The 16,223-nt window shown below is 33.0% G+C and overlaps 1 protein-coding gene and 1 long non-coding RNA gene across 12 annotated transcripts in view; one reads left to right on the top strand and one right to left on the bottom strand.

Moving 5' to 3' along the window:
• Nucleotides 1-16,223, top strand: part of PCDH9 (protocadherin 9) — a 920,569-nt gene that overhangs the window by 30,341 nt on the left and 874,005 nt on the right. The gene's annotated exons all lie outside the window — the stretch shown is intronic.
• Nucleotides 10,759-16,223, bottom strand: part of LOC122213520 — a 128,427-nt gene continuing 122,962 nt past the window's right edge. For all 3 annotated transcript variants that reach the window (XR_006199565.1, XR_006199568.1, XR_006199561.1), the window contains one exon: nucleotides 10,759-10,946. This is a non-coding gene — a long non-coding RNA (uncharacterized LOC122213520). The remainder of the gene's footprint in view (nucleotides 10,947-16,223) is intronic.

Below are 16,223 nucleotides of genomic sequence, written 5' to 3'. Positions count from 1 at the left end.
CAGCTAATGTAGTCTATATTTTTAAGTATTTGATGACTAGAAATAAAGTGCTTGATCTTAGAGATGTATATGGGTATATGTTCATATATTTTTATATAGATAATTTGTATATATATAAGAATATATGTATATTTAGGTAGATTGAGAATGATTGGGACATTAATTCTTTTATATTGTAAAACCTAATTATTGTTATTTATTAAATGTAATGAGCTACCTATCTACTATACAATCAAATTTTAATACATATTTTAATGCCAGCAATTGCTTTTGATATTCTTTGAAATAACATATCAGCTTTCAGTTTTAAATTTTTGAATAGAACCTTTGAAATTATTATTAATATTTTTTATTAGCCTAAGCATCATAGGCTGAGGTCATTATTTTTATATAGTTGCTTTTGATATTTAAATATATTTCCTTTAGTAAAGCTTTAGTAAAGCACCTACTGAATCTTTGAAAGTATACAAGTAACCATTTACTCGTATGAATATATTAAAAAATTCAGAATTCTCCAGTGTAAATGAATTGTTCTTTTAACTTTCTTTTTTTGGTTACTTTAAAATATATGTCAGAAGAAAAAGGGTGATTCTATAGTTTATTGACTAAATATCTACTGATCGCCTTTATTATGGCGTGTATTTTTGCCAAGCGTCTTCTTTACGCATAATTTGATGTGTTTTGCATGCTGTACTTACAGCCTTCATTTCTAAGGTGACTAGGTTTTTTTTTGGGGGGTGGGTGGGTGAAGGGGATAAAGCAGAGTTTTGTATGCCAAATGGGATTTAATAATATGCTGCAAATTCAAAAGAATTCTGGCAGAATTCCTGGTTTATAGTAGGAACTCAAATACTTTATGGCAAAATGAATTACGGAAGACACCTGATGACAGAGTTGTTGTTTTTATTAATGCATATTAGCAATTATAATTTACATATATTTTTTCAAATAAAATTTCAGTTAATCTTGTTAGATAGCAAGATGTATGCTAAGGTGACTTTTATTTCATTACTTGCTCCTCACTATACTTGGAAGATAGAAAAAGGTATGTTTCCTATACAATGGGGAAAATAACTATTTTTTGTTTTGTTATACACAGTGCATACTTGATATTTAAAATAAATATTTTTTTTTACAGTCCAGAAAAGTCATCATCCACCTATTTGCCAGTTTGAGTATAAGTCTATATTTAATAAAATGGTATTCTACTTTTAAAGTATTGAAAGCAAATCCTGGTAAACTTTGGTTTTGATAAGCATGTGTTATTTCTTTGCTTCATTACTTCATGTCTTACATATAAGAGTAAGAATGCTGAAATTAATCCATTTATGAATAGTAACTATTAATTGGCACAGTTAAGGGACTATTCCTAAATATATGGATTAAATGCATGCATGTTATTTTGTGCCTTTTAGCAATTACTTATTTTAGTCATTTCGGAAATGTACAATAGCCTCAAGCATATAAATGGTTATTAATATAACAAATATATTTGTTACTTTAAGTATTTCATTTTATAACCAGTAGTGCTTAAATGTTTTGTGTTCTGACTCCTTTGATTATCATTTAAAAGCTGTAGGCTCACTCTCCAGAAAAAATCATATACCCACATATATATTTTTTTAATTGCAAATCATTCAAAGTTTCCACAGATCCTGTGAAGCCCATCTATGAAATCTGCCAGGGACCTATGGCCCTGGGTAATAAACCAAATACATATAAATTATTGGGCTCTCTATGCAACTCCTACTAAATATTCTTTGAAAATAGTTAAAGTATTTCAAATAAAAGAAATTTAATATTCTTAGCACAGTTTTAGAAAATGAACTTTTTGGGGAATAATTTCTCTTATGATAATGGAGAGAACCTAGAAATATTTGTCCTTCCTTATCTTGTACATACAATAGGAAAAATAAGATAGCACGTTAAAAACATACATTTTGCCATAGGAATGAATACTTTGATCACATTAATAAAATGTTCTTCATCACATATATAATTGATGCTGTGAGCAGACATGCAAATAAGCAGCTAGACAGCCAGCCAAATGAAATAGGCAGCTTTAAATTTAAACTCTCTTTGATGTATGCAGTCCTCACTATTTGTTAAATTTGATTTCTTTTTTATATTTTGTCCATTATCCTTTTGCTGCTATAAGGTGCACAGACAGTCCCCACGGAGTGACATAACACAGGTGTAATTTCCTGTTCACCCTCACATTTCCAACCTAGATTTTGCCTGACATTTTCTTTCTTCTTACAAAGAAAATAATAACAACAATGTTTTTCTTTATTGCCCGTAGCCACATAAATTTATAAAGTAATTTCACATCAAATAGTGTGTTTGGACCCCACAAAAAGTGTGCGAATTTGGTTTCTATCCTCGTTTCTGAGAAAATTAAAGCTCAGTGTCTGAGCCTTTTTCAAGGCCACACAGCTCCTGTGTGACTCAGCTAGGATTTTTTTTTTTTAATCTTCCAACACTCATTCCAGGAGTCAGGATTGATTTGAAAAAGAGACAAAAGTATGTTAATGACAATGATATGAAACATTGTATAAGCATACGTCAAAAATGTATTTGCCAAGAATTCATCTTTGAAAATATGTTCAAAAATTTAAGGTGTTTATTATAATATTTTAATAGTATTTGTCATATATACATGCAGAGAGACTTTTCACTGTACATTTTCACTATCTATAGTTTTCTCTAATTCCTAATCAGAGACATTTCAAAGTAGGTGAAATAGTAAGGGTGTCTGTCTTTCTGTCTGTGTGTCTATTTCTCTGTCCCTTGTCCTTCCTCCCTCCCTCCCTCCCTTTCTTCCTTCTTTTCAAGTGTGTGAGTCTTCTGCCAGAATTGAAAGATAAATGTAATTTCTCTCATCTTTCAGGGGTAAGATGTCCTGAATGAGAATTCTAACCAACACAAACTTAATTCCACATCCTGAGTATGATTCTTTACCAGTCCGTTTCTTGAGGATGGATTTCTGTCTTTATTCCCCTCCAGTTACGATTCCTCTTCAGCTTGGGTGAACTGATATTCTTACCAGAACTGCTATATGTAGTAATTATTATGCATTAAATACATTCCACACATTCTTTAATTCATGGATTTTTGTAACCCACAAAACAGCCCTATGAAGTAAATGTTACTCTTATCCTCATTTCACTGATGAGGAAACTTAAGCATCAAAGACACTAAGTAATGTATCCAAAAAGTTTGTTTCAACTTCATAACAAACTATTACAAGATTAAGTAGTAAATCACTTCAACTTTTCCTTTAAAAGTTAGCAATCCCTTTATTTTTTATGACTTTATTGAAGCACATTTTACATATCATATTGTTCACCATTTATAGTGAACAATTGCACAACTTTCAGTGAATTTAGCAAGTTGTGCACACTATAACTCACTTTTAGAACATCTTTATCAGTTCAATGAGATCCCTGTGTCTATTTACTGTTGATCTCTTCCCCCCAACCTTCAGCCCCCAAACCTTGGCCCTAGGCAATCACTAATTTACTACCTATCTTTATAGATTTAGTACTGTGAAAATATAATAACATCTTCCTACATTCCCATGACCATGAATCATCCCCCACCCCCACAGCTTATCTAATTGGCCTCAATCCTTGTTATTAATTTACTGGGTGGGGCTGTACTTACTGCATTTTTATAAGCATTTTTTTTGGCAGCGATTTGGATGTGGCTCTGATGACCTCCTGTTAGGAGATTCACACACAGAATTCACCTTCATTTAAACTGGCAACTCTTCCTTGACCTGTATCACACCATTGTAATTACTACTGGCTCTTGGTAGATATTCCCTACTTTATATCAATCGTGTCTCTTCATTATGTTTGGGAGACATGTTAGTTCTTTACTCTATTTCTACGTGTATTCTAATGGCAGAGTGGTTCCAACAGTGCGCTTTTGTCAGAAAAGTTACAGAACCATAAAAAACTATCAGTTCTCCCTCAGGAAGTTACATGAGCAGAAACAAACTACCAACAATTTCCTTGCAATTATTTACAGAGGTCATTAGAACAAAAAACTTCAAGTTTAAAGGATAATCAATCTAATAAAATAATAAGAATATTAATATATTGGAGAAACAATGATAATATACATTACAAAACAGCAAACTATCCAATTATATCTGTTTTTATCTTAAGATATCATTCCTGGGTTTTGGTAGTAAATTTAAGTCCTCAATTGTAATTTTTGAGCCAATATTTCAATGATTTTATTCTCTGGGCAAATAGTAAGCAGGTGGTAATATGAGGAGATGACCAGACACAGTCCGTAACAGGCCAATAGTTCACCGAAGATGCATCATCCCTATGAAGAATGAAGTACATAAAAATAATGGAGAGGAAAGTGAAGTTACAAAGCTTATTTTAATCTTCCGTGGTCAATATTGAATTTTTTGTCTTTGTCCCCTCTTTTCATTTGGAGCCAGCCAGTTTGCAAGTGTCTCAATGTTTGTGAAACAGAGAAATATTAAATGCATCAGCATTTGTATCATGCTTATATGAGTGCAATAATCAATAAATTAATATGATTTGAAAGGGCTTATAATAGTACATGGGACCTGGTGAACATCATAAAGTGATAAATAATATTGCTAAACAAAACAAAGTTTTCCTCTCAGTTTAACAACTTTTTTTTGTTTTGTTTTAACAGTATTCTGTCCAGTCAGTTTTTTAAAAAAGATTCATCTTGACTTGTATGAAAGAAAAAAATCAAAATAATCTAAATGTATAAAATTTGGAAGTCACATTGTTTTTTATTCCTGTATGTGTATGTGTAGCTTAAATATCACTGACACTGTTAATGATAGCCCTGTTTGTAGAATCAGATCTGATGTAACAGAAATATTTAAAACTAACTTCACTTCTATAGAAATATGGACAGAACTAGTAAAAAGATGTTGCCATGGGGATTATAAGAGACTTTCAAATTTGAAAAATTAAAAGAGCCTTTTTTTGAAACTCCTATAAACATAACTGTAGGCTTTTTTTCATCATTACTTGTAATTAGAGTTTTTCTTTTCTCACTTATAAGGAAGTGAACTAAGAATATATATCCAAGGTGACCTACAGTAATACAGATTTGCATGAGAGGGTCCTTATTTTTACGACTGATTTCTTTTGAAAACACTCATGTTTTGGACTTTAACAGATAAGTAATATAGTTGGGATTCAGATTCTCTTCTTAAGTCCATTCAACATCGGATCAGATTTGAGATATTGTGCTTTTATGCATTTACTTATATCAGATGTAATGAAACTTAAATAGAGAAAAAATAGATAAATGACTACACAAAAGGAATTGTGTGAATGGAAGGGATAAAGTTATCAGGGAAGTGTGACAGAGGCTTTCTTTTTTCTTCTTTTTCTGTGTGTGTATGTGTGTGTGTGTGTGTGTGTGTGTGTGTGTGTGTGTGTGTGTGTTTTCAACATCCTGTGGCACACAGCATGATTCCTTATATATAACTGACCAAGAACTAAAACTTCAAGGAAAAGGAAGATCTGATGACAGTAACCATTCTGGTGTGGGATTAATTTATCAGATATCTTTATTTCACCAGGCTGAAGAATGTATCCTAGACATAGCTTGAATCTGGCATGACACTGGATGTATGTTTGATTATAACTAAATGAGAATTTCATTGGGCGTATGTGGGCACAGTAGTAATTTATTGTGCTATAATTAGGTTTCACGTGTAAATTTTCAGTTTATCTCCCCTAGTTTTTACAAAATTAAATTGAGTGTAAATGGACTGAGAAAGGAGCAATAGGAGGAAGAAACCCACAACAGAATTGGGGAGAAAAAAAAAGAATTGGGTAGAAAAGATGGTTCCTACTAAACAGTTTTCCCTTCTGGCTACTTGATGAAAGATACTAGAATTTTGCATACACACTTCTTATAACACATGGAAGTCATATATGCTTCTGGCAATAAATAGTTCAATGACCAAAGTGTTTAAATTGAATGGTTGCAAATGTTGCAGCTTTGTACACAAAAGTAAGGAAAGGACTATCCCTCACATAGGATATCTATATTATTTTAAATGACATCTCCCAGGTAATCTGCTTTACTCACAATTAATTCTACTTTTCTGAGTTTAGCCACCAATGCTTATTCAGCTGTCCTTCCATTTTGTGAGAAAGTCCAGGACCCCTCTGATACATTTCTAACTCCACCCCTCCAGCTTTGAATTTATTGTCATTAAGTCACACTGGATATGTGTGGAACCCAAGGATCCTAAAAGCATTTTATAAAAGCACTTATAAATCTATGGATTTTATATAATAAGATTAGACAATATATATGCAGCCAAAATGTTCTGCAACCAACAGGTTCTGTAATTATGAGTGGGATGGTCAGGAAAACTTTACAGAAGAGATTGAAACTTAAGAAAGTGTCTCAAAGTTTAGGTTGGCAATCACATATTTGTTTGGTTTTTAGTCTTTTCATATCACTTTAATATTTATTCTCTCCATTACGCGCAACAAATGGGTTTGGAAAGTCAGATATTTTTCCCCACATCTTACCATTGGTAAAATTAAGATTGAATGATGGACTGCATAGTGGAAGAAAAATATATATTATATTCTTAATAGATAATAAGAACTATATTAATTTCTTTTAAGTCTTCCAACAGTACTTCTAATTATAATTTGGTTTGCCCCAATTTTTACAAGTTAGAAATCAAAGAAGTGACTTTGGGTCACATGGAAACAGATAGTTCAATTCTAGTAAGAAGGCTTTATTTCTGATTTGATTCAATTTTATTTCTTTCATAAAGTTTCTTGAAGGACAATTAGTAGAGGAAAAAATAAAAAGGAGAATGCTCTGGGAGATGCCTGAGGTGGGGCCAGTAGAGGAGAGATAATAGCGTGCAGAAGTATATTAACAGTCTAAGTGGGGGTGCTGCTGGTTTGACCAGGCAGAGCCTTGTGTAGACAAGTGGTTAGAGGTGTGCCTGAAGTAGCATCTGGGGTTAAATTACAGGGAGCAACAATAATTCGCCAGGTGTTTCCATTGTTTCCAGTGTTTTCAACCTGAAGGGTGGGGAAATGTTCCTAACATGTAAATTATATGTTGTTTTCTTTTACATTATTGGAAACCGTTCTGGCCAGCAGAACAATCCGATTGTGAGCAGGAGAGGACGTGAACAAAGTGGTAGATTGTGGAGATGAACTCTTCAAAGTCATTCAAATACTTATCAAGTATTTATTGAGAGCCTGTTATGTGCTGGAATCTGAGACAATAAAATAAGCAAGACATTTTCCCTGTTGTCAAGGAATTTCCATTTTTGAAGGCACATATATTTTCCGAGGAATGTACATTCTAGTCAGAGAAATAATAGTGGTTATATAATGTATGTACTAGGTATATTTAGGTATATATTTGTTTTGCTTCTTGAATTAGGACTTAGCAATAAAGATTAAAACCTCGAAGAGTGAATTATTTTCCAATAAAAGGAGTATTTTCATAACATCCACCAAGTATTAGTGGTTATTAAAACATCAAAAATATATTTCATTGCTTTGAGAGACTCAGTCTTAAGAGATCATACATGAGTAGAATAGAGGTCAAGGCCTTGAGAACTTCTTGTACAATCATTTCGCAGTATTTTTCAGTAGGATAGAAAATAGAAATTTCCAGTGTGACATTGTTACCCCCATTTTCTACTTATCTATAAGAAGGTCAAATGAAAAATTAGCTTTCACTTGACATTTTTATTTTGATTTATTTTACTTTTTTCATTTAACATTTTAAAATATTACCAAGAAGAATCAAGAACTTAAGGGACATGGAACACTAAAAAAGCAATGTGTATTCTAAGAGAAAAATTAAGTTTTCTGCTATGTTTAAAATATATCATTCAAAATTACAGAAATTTTCAAATTATAAATAGTAAGACTAATTATATTTAAAAATTTTTGTTGAGGGGTGCCTGGGTGGCTCAGTCAGTTAAGCATCCGACTTCGGCTCAGGTCATGTTCTCTTGGTCTGTGGGTTCAAGCTCCACATTGGGCTCTCTGCTAACAGCTCGGAGCCTGGAGCCTGCTTCGGGTTCTGTGTCTCCCTCTCTGCCCCTACCCCGCTGATGCTCTGTCTCTCTCTCTCTCTCTCTCTCTCAAGAATAAATAAACATTAAAAAAATTTTAAATTGTTGACAAATCTATATTATTTAATGCATTTGAGCACTTCTCCTATCTATAATTGCTAATTTTGCATGGACAGCTTTTTACTTGATTCTGACCACCCAGTGTGCTGGATTCAGCATTTTCAAAGTAGAAATCCAAAGTTCCATCATGGAAACTACATTATTCAATTTGCTAGTTCATCTTTCTCCAAAGGATACATTAATTACTCAATTTCCTCTAGATACTGAATTAATTATGGACACAACAAAATAAAACATTTCTTCCTAATTTAAGGTATTAAAGTCTTACTGACCTTAACATGAAGAAATCTGGGAGTTTCAAATTTGGGAAAAGTAAAAATTAGTTCTACTACCATTCATCATTAACTCATTAACTTAACAAACATTGATATTTTGTTCACAAGTAGTGTCTTACTTTCTGCTGTCTTACTTTCTGTCTTACTTTCTGCTTATCTAATGTTTGCTGTATTAAAAATACCAGGCTTAGCACCATCATGCAGTAAAGCAGAGGACTGGATGTCAAAGGGCCTGGTGAGAGGAATTATATAATATCTGTATACCTCAAGGTCTTTATCTACTGTACAATCAGAAATTTTGAGTAGAATTTCCAAGATTCTTTGGAAATTAAGATTCAGTGAGGACCTCTCCAAAACATTTTGAAGAGTGTAGGCCTTACAAAGCAATACTGACAAATAAGCTTTTAATTGATAAAGGTAAATATCAAAAATGGCATAAATGTTTGACATGCCTTTGTGGTAGTAGTATTTAAAGTTGTATTAGTTGTGATCATTTTATTTTAGGAGTATTTGTTTCAGTGGATTAGTTTATATCCACTAATTGCATTTATAGAGATAAGTTAAAATATCATGCTTTTCTTTTGAAGCTAAGTTACTTTTTCCTTGAAGTATTAGCTTAGTAACCTCTAAGATAAGTTCCTTATCTCCACCTGGAACATTTCCCCCCCAAGATTCTCATGTGGCTTTCTCTCTCACTTGATTCACATCTCTGTTCAATACTCCTCCAGTGCTGTTATTATTATCTTTGGTAATATTGCACATTTATTTTTTATCTGTATGTATTTTTGTGACTAATGAGAAATAAGCTTTATGAGCCTTTTTCATAGCAAAGCTGTATCCCTATTGCTTAGATTTGCTTTGCTAGTCAGTAAAGTAGACCCTAGCTATAGGTGACAATTTAGTTAAAAGTGATAACATAAGAAAAGTATTTCCTTACTCACAGTAGTCACATATCTGCTCTCAATAGTCAGATGTGGCTAGTGGCTACTATATTGGACAGTGCAGACATATTTCCATCATCCCACAAAGTATTGTGGTCAGCACTACAGTGATTGACATACAAAAGATACAAAATAAATGAGTGGTCAAAATGCAAATCCGAAAATCTAATGTTTTGAGTTAAAACCTATCATTTTCCGCTTTCTTTAGATGGAATTATTCCCAGGCCATGAAAGATATTATAAAAATGAAAAGGTGAAGCCTGTCTCCCAGACCCTTGTTTACCTGAAGAGTCAAAGATTTCCAAGGCAAATCGCTAGTTTTTTCTTCTTTTGAAGTGTAATTCCAAGTATTTCATTTAAAGAGAAGATATATTTCTTTATAGATAAATAACTTACTGAGATTAGCAGAAAATTAATTTGTTAGGAAAATAGAATTAGTATTACCGGACATGATCACATGAGGAATTATACTTCCCTTGTGAATTATAACAGCATTATCCCCAAATAAGTAAAAAATAAAAATCCCCAAACCTTTATCTTTAAAAACTACACTTGTTTCACATTAGTAGGTTTAATAAAAATTTAGACAACATTAAGATAGGAATGGGAGGGTGAGTATTTATGACAGCAAATAATCTCTTTTATAATAATACTAGTATAGGGTTGCTATGTAACAAAGTAATGACTAAAGCCACTAAATTATTATCAACAAAACTGTTATCACTAAAATAGTAATCTCACATAGATGCATAGAAATTGGGGGGGGGGTAAGAATAATGCAGATTTTTTCCATTTCTGTTTAAAATTCAACTTTATTAGTAAATTATAACATATAAACTGGTTTGTTTTAATACTGAAAATTTCTTATAAAATATTTATGGTTAGATTTTACTCTTGAAATGGACTTGCTCATCTGAAGAACATGGGCTTTGAAATTGCTGTATTGTGGATACAGCTGCATTTTCTCTTAGCCTGTATCAATAAAATAAAAATAGATGTGATTTCTAAATTTTATTACCATTTATAGGCATAGACATGTGACAACATTTATGATTATACCTATTTATATATGAGATCATATAAAATCTATAATGTAGCTTCAGAATATGTTTTGATCAGTTGTCCATTATATAAACAGAATTTATAGATACACCACTTAAAGGTGTTATAAGGTCTTCTGCTGGAAATAGAAACTATATCTAAGAAAACCCATTATATAATCTTCACAGGTTATAGCAGACCATACTGTGTAAATCAAATCCATCTGTGGACACTTTGGTGCACATTTCTATACGCTGCCTTTCCTCTATCCCCAGAGATTCAACAAGACTCAGGGAAAGACAGTTATGATTGTTTTCAGTTACTGAAGAAAGCGGCTTTTATATTTAAGGGGAGGATCATAGAGGCATCGTGCAACCTGGAGAGCTCCCTTGGCTCCAGGTTGTAAGTCGTTGGGGTGTGTTTGTTCTTTTGTTTGTCTTTCAGGGCTGCATGGAACAGCATGACCATCATGTTCAGCTTTGATGCCTGTGGGAGAGATAGGTTAGATATAAAACACAGTACAGAGGAAGACAGATGCTTGCTGCATTTGTATTGAAAAGTTTAGAGGAGGGGCGCCTGGGTGGCTTGGTCGGTTAAGCGTCCGACTTCGGCTCAGGTCATGATCTCACGGTCTGTGAGTTCGAGCCCCGCGTCAGGCTCTGTGCTGACAGCACAGAGCCTGGAGCCTGTTTCGGATTCTGTGTCTCCCTCTCTCTGCCCCTCCCCTGTTCATGCTCTGTCTCTCTCTGTCTCAAAAATAAATAAACGTTAAAAAAAAAAAAAAAAATTTAAAAAAAAAAAAAAAAAAGAAAAGTTTAGAGGAAAACGTTAAAAGCATTTGGGTTCACCTAAGTTGAAACAAACAAACAAACAAACAAACGAACAAATGAAAATACTTATAAATTGCTGGTCAAATTATCAGTGGTTCCTCTCTTTTAATTATAGCATAGGCCATAAAAAATGGCCTTAGTATTTCAGTTTTTGCTTTGCAATACCATTTTATGTGCAGGCTTATCAGCCCAAGAATTTACTGTGTCTGAATTTGATGTTTTTATTCATTTTGGGGTTATACTGAACCCATATGGTAAGAAATAAACATTACTATATCTAACTATTATTATGCATTAATTCAAGTTATTCTCCATTTGATCTTTGATCAGATCTTTCACTTTCCCTTTCCTCTCTTCTTCCTAATCTCTTCTCTTTGTGGTAAATCATTACAACTTAACTAATTCTATTTAAGGTCTTGCTACTAAAAATGCAGTCCACCCATGAACCAGAAACATCTGCATTACCTTAGAGCTTGTTTGAAATGCAGAATCCCCATTCCTACTGAACCAGAATCTGCATTTCAGCACGATTTCCAAGTGATCTGAATGAATATTAAAGTTTGCAAAGTAATATTTTAGTGTATACATTATATTACAGTGGATATTTCCCAATCCTGTGTAAATTTTTGATGCCTGAAATGAAATTATACTTATTATATAAAACCATCAAGACATGAATTTTTAACTTCACTGTTCCTCGACATACTCAAAGGTTCAGTCCACATAAATTATTTTAACATTATACTTATCCATCAGGATCCATATTGTTGAGTATATGCTCTTGGGATTCAAGCGTGTGAAGTATAATTCATTCCAACAACAGATCATTTCATGTTTATTGGTACCTTATGTGTTTATACACCAGAACAAGTTTTAGCTTTTGAAAACTCTTAAGTGCTTATTAAAAATATTTCCAACTAGTTGAAGAGTATCAGTGGTAGAGTGTCCCCATGATACTAAGGAGTTTTTTTCAGAAGGTTTGAGATCTATGGTCTCAGTGTCAGGTCTTTGAAAGCCTTAATAGTAGATTAAATATGTGAGCAAATTAAATATTTCAAGTGACTGATTTTGCTTTATTAACTGCAGCTTGTTAAGCTCATATGTAAAGATTTCTATGATGAAGTACAGTGTTTTAATGTATACTTATTTCATATATTGCAATTACTTGTACACATGTTACATATTTATATATTAGTATATTTCACACAGACAACTATAATCCTGATTCATCATCACATCTGTCCCCTCACACCAACATGTGAACTTTTAATCTGTATTTATCCTCTTCTCTTGGTTCTAATTTTAGCCATCTTATGTAATTTAATTATTACTTTGTTCTGCCATTTTATCTAATTTTTTTTTTTTAGTTTGGTCATCTATACATTCAACTACTTTTCATCTCTGCAAACAATTTGGAAAAGAATACCATTTTAAATTGTTTATCAAAGGCCTTATCATTAATTATAAAGTATAATGCATTTAATAAACATTTCCTTTTAATTTAACCAGTTTACTTCTTCCTGGGCCATATATCTTCAACTAGAAATCAGAGACACATTGGATTCTCAGAATACAATATACAATTGCACAGACATTTTCAGAATGTCATGAAATTCTTAAAAATTTCTATATTTTTACATTCTACAGTTCTATATTTTAAGAAGCTTAATTATAAGTAGCTACTAATTATAACACTAGCTAAATATTAATGTATTTTATTTAATTCTGTGCAAAGTAGACAATTTAATTTTTAAGTTATTTTATGTTACTCATATAGGGTTGGAGATAGATTTTCACTGTTCACCACTAAATAAATAGAATACCCAAAATTAGGCAATGAGAATAGAAATATATATTGTAGAAATATTTTTTTTAATGTTTATTTTTGAGAGAAAGAGAGCACGAGCAGGAGTGGGGCAGAGACACAGGGAGACACAGAATCTGAAGCAAGCTCCAGGCTCTGAACTGTCAGCACAGAGCCTGATGAGGGGCTCAAACTCAGGAGTGGTGAAATCATGACCCGAGCTGAAGTCGGCCGCCCAACCGACTGAGCTACCTAGGCGCCCCAATATTGTAGAAATATTGTTAAAGAAAATGCTGCATAAATTGTCCTTGGTGGTGGTGATGTTTCCTTTCCTTGTGTGTGTGTGTGTGTGTGTGTGTGTGTGTGTGTGTGTGTGTAGTTATGGTAAGAACACTTAACATGAGATCTATTTTCTTATTGTGCATTTTTAAGTGCCTGATACTTGTTGCATTCTTTGTAAAAAATGAATTTTAACTGACATTCTTTCTAATGGATCAAGAAATTAGTATAGCATTAACTCACTGCCTTCGAGTACATTGGTAGGTATAAGAGGGAAGATGAGTGGGCAAGTAATTATAGTAGAAGGTTGTATATGACAGTGCCATGAGGGAAATCTTGATTATGTCATATGGACATTCTGTGCAAGAGTTATTGCAGTCAACTGAGAAGACCAAAAAGAAATTCATTAGCATGAGGTTTGAAAGGTGAATCACCTTTTGAGGGGTCAGGAAAGGTCACTCTAAATGAATGGAAAATGGTGAAAACTATTCTATTTCTAGAATTCGTGGTTTTATTTGCCAAGATAATAAAATTACTTTCTCTGATAACACAATACATGAATTATATAGGGAAGAGTTGTCATTTAAAACTTATGAACATCCCTTATCCTCCCCATACCTTAGTTTTAAAATCCTGTACCTCCAGAAATTCAGAGACATAATGGCGATCAAATTAGATTATCACATGGACAAAAGGCATAATTTGTTTAGAATTAGCATAGAATCCATTGCATGAAAAGGACCTTTTTTCATTATAACTTTCATCTTCATATTTTTTGCTCTTAAAGAAGCTGTGTGACTTTTATTTCCAGCTTGTTCCCTGTGTCATTTAATGACCAGACACCAAGCTTGTGTCCAGACACCAAGCACCTGAAGGAAACTTTATCATGCATTTCTACTGATCAGGTTGTTGTGAAGTACTAACTAAAGAAGGAGACACTGTTGTATTTTTTACCTGATCATGAGACATAGAAAATTTAGTGACACATACAAATTACTAGCTATTTTAGGAGAAGACAAATATACCACTGGGGCACTTACTAACACCATGTATTTAAGTAAGAAAATTATCAATACGTCATAGAATGATTTGAAAATATACATGAAAAGATGCTGCAAATCTGTATATTAGATCTTAATTTTAATCACTTAAACAGTGTTGTTATTTTATATCTGTACTCAAATTATTATTTCAAAATGTAATAACCTTTTGTTATAAAGGTTAAAACCAGTCAAACTGCTTAAACCATTTTTCTTTTATCTCAAACATCAGTCATGATATTTTTTTCCTTTTTTTCTTTCTGGCTTTTGGAAAATAAAATACATAATGTGTGGGAAATTTTGTAATTAAAAATGATTGTCTTTATCCTCTGAAGCACTTTGTTTTAACAATATCCCAAAGACTTAAGAGAAACATAATAAAAATAGAAACTAAGATAATTTGGAGAGATGTTTGGATTCTAAAAAGAAGAAGGAGGAAGAGGAGGAGAAAACAGGCTGTGGATACAGGAACTTGTAAGGAATCTAGTTTATAGCAAGCTTTTTCAAAAATGTATTTACCTACACTGCCCCAAATTCCACCTGACATGCTAACTTTGTATTTTTTTCTTAATAATTAGGAATCCAGGCTTAAGAGTCAATAGAACTGAACTGAATTTCATTCCTGGCAATTGGTTGCTTTCTGGTTTTAAGCAAAATTTTAGCCCCTCTGATACTTTCTGAAATGCATTGCGGTAAGGTTCAAATGGATTTAATGAGTTAGCACTAAATACATAGTAATTATTATTTTTATTATCAATGATATCAGCTATAGTAGTAGTAACAGTAGTTGTAGTGATCATTCTAATCTGTAGATAAATTAATTAAATCCAATTAACTCATCTCAACATCTAGCTAAGAAAGCTGCACTGAGGAAATAGAGGCATTATTTTTGTTCATTTTCCTTTTTCAAGATATTTAAAGGAGAGTAATTTTAGAATTTAGATCTTGCCATGGCACCTACCAAACATTCTGCTAATATGACATAGTAACAGATTAAATATAGAGGTTGAAAGAAAAAGACGATTTGTGTCTAACCTCTTGATTCCTTGGTTTTGGGCCTGAATGAAGGATCCTAGGGCTGGAGTAGATTTAGGATGGAAACTAAGAGTCCTGTTTTAGTTAGAAGAAGTTTAAGATGCCTATTTGACATCTAAGTAGAATCATCAGGGAGGTAGTTTAATTAACGAGTCCTGAGAGGGAGGAAGGTTGTATCTGGAGATGTATGTTGAGAATCATCGTTGTATAGTTTGATGCCCTGAAATCTAGGTAGCATGTGGGAGAACGGTCCATTCTGTCTTTTAATGCATTCATTCACCCTTAGCAGAATTTTACCACTTAATCACCCCCTTTTCAAGACACACTGTCTTTACTTGGTTTCTAGGACACCACTGTCCTCAATTTGCCCCTCATCTTACTCTCTGTTTACTTTGGTGGCTCCCCTCCTCCTGCATGTGAGCATGTCTCAGGGCACTGTCCTTGAACCAAGTAAAGAGAGTGTGTCTGGAAAAGGGGGTGATTAACTAGTAAAATTCTGCTAAGGGTGCATAAATGCAGTAAAAGATAGAATGGACCATTGGAAGAGAGGTGGTGCCCTTGAGACGAATGGTTCTAGAACCTGCCTTGTAGTTTTCTCATGTCCTGTATTTTCATTCACTTCCCTTTGATGACTTTAAAAGCAATAGCTAAACTACAGTGTCCCTCCATGTCTCCAAGATTAACCCACATTATTCTGATTTTACACCTGGCATACATGGTTATTCCCACCATTTTTAGGATTTTCATATGGAATGTTTACTTTATACCGCCACAG

The sequence above is a fragment of the Panthera leo genome, chromosome A1 (assembly GCF_018350215.1).
Source record: "Panthera leo isolate Ple1 chromosome A1, P.leo_Ple1_pat1.1, whole genome shotgun sequence".
NCBI lineage: Eukaryota > Metazoa > Chordata > Mammalia > Carnivora > Felidae > Panthera > Panthera leo.
Note: the sequence above shows the minus strand (reverse complement) of the source record. Positions and strands in the feature narration are given on the sequence as shown.